Raw genomic sequence first — 1,428 nt, 5'->3', positions numbered from 1 at the left:
TAAAACAAAAAACAAAAAAACTACCCTTTGCGTTCTTGGGTAAATCCCACTTGGTCATGGTATATAATCCTTTCAGTCTGCTGTTGCATTTGGTTTGCTGGTATTTCAATGAGGATTTCTCATCTATATTCATAAGGGATATTGATCTGTAATTTCATTTTCTTGTGATATCTTTATCTGGCTTCGTTATTAGGGTGATGCTGGCCTTATAGAATGAGTTAGGAAGTATTTCTCCTCCAGTATTTGGAAGTGTTTGAGCAGGATTGGTGTTAATTCTTGGAGTGTTTGGTAAAATTCACCAGTGAAGCCATCTACTCCTAGTCTTTTCTTAGCTGGAAGGTTTTGATTACTGATTCAATCTTTTTACTTATTATTTGTCTGTTGAGATCTTCTGTTTCTTCTTGAATCATTATAGTCAGTTTGTGTGCCAACAAAATAGACAAACATCTCATCTTGGTTGTCTATTTTGTTGGCATTCAATTGTCCATAGAATACTGTTACAATTCTTTCTATTTCAGTCATGTTAGTAGTAATGTCCCCCCTTGTTTCCCCCCCTGGTTTTAGTGTTTGTATCATCTCTCTTTTTTTCCTTTGTCAGTCTAGGTAAAGGTTTGTCAATTTCATTGATCTTTTCAAAGAACCAACCATTGGTTTCATTTATTCTCTGTTGTTTTTCTATTTTATTTACCTTTCCTCTAATCTTGACTATTTCCTTCCTTGTGCTCACTTTGGGTTTAATTTGATTTTCTGTTTCTTTTTAAATGTAAGCATTTATAGTTATAAATTCCCCTCTCAGCATTGCCCTTTCTGCATCCCATAAGTTTTGGTATGTTTTGTTTTCATGTTCATTCATCTCAAGATATTTCCTAATTTTCCCTTTGCCTTCTTCTTTTACCTAATGATTTTTTAAGAATGTATTGTTGGGAAGTGGATGTGGCTCAGGTGATAGAGCATCTGCCTACCATATAGGAGGTCCAGGGTTCAAACCCAGGACCAAGTGGCCCATGTGGTGAGCTGGCCCACGCACAGTCCTGCCGCATGCAAGGAGTGCCATGCAGGGGTGTCCCCGTGTAGGGGAGCCCCACGTGCAAGGAGTGTGCCCTGCATTGAGCCACCCTGTGTGAAAAAAGTGCAGCCCGCCCAGGAGTGGCGCCTCACACATGGAGAACAAACATAGTGAGATGATGCAACAAAAACAGACACAGATCCCTGGTGCCGCTGAGAATGCAAGCAGACACAGAAGAACACACAGCAAATGGACACAGAGAGTGGAGACAACGGGGGGCAGGGGAGAGAAAGAAATAATAAATCTTTTTTTTTTTTTCAAAAAAAGAGTGTATTGTTTAGTTTCCACATATTTTTTAATTTTCCAGTTATTTTTTGTTGATTTCTAGCCTCATTCCATTGTGGTCAGAAAAGATACATTGT

The sequence above is a fragment of the Dasypus novemcinctus genome, chromosome 11 (assembly GCF_030445035.2).
Source record: "Dasypus novemcinctus isolate mDasNov1 chromosome 11, mDasNov1.1.hap2, whole genome shotgun sequence".
In the NCBI taxonomy this organism is placed as follows: Eukaryota; Metazoa; Chordata; class Mammalia; order Cingulata; family Dasypodidae; genus Dasypus; species Dasypus novemcinctus.
Note: the sequence above shows the minus strand (reverse complement) of the source record.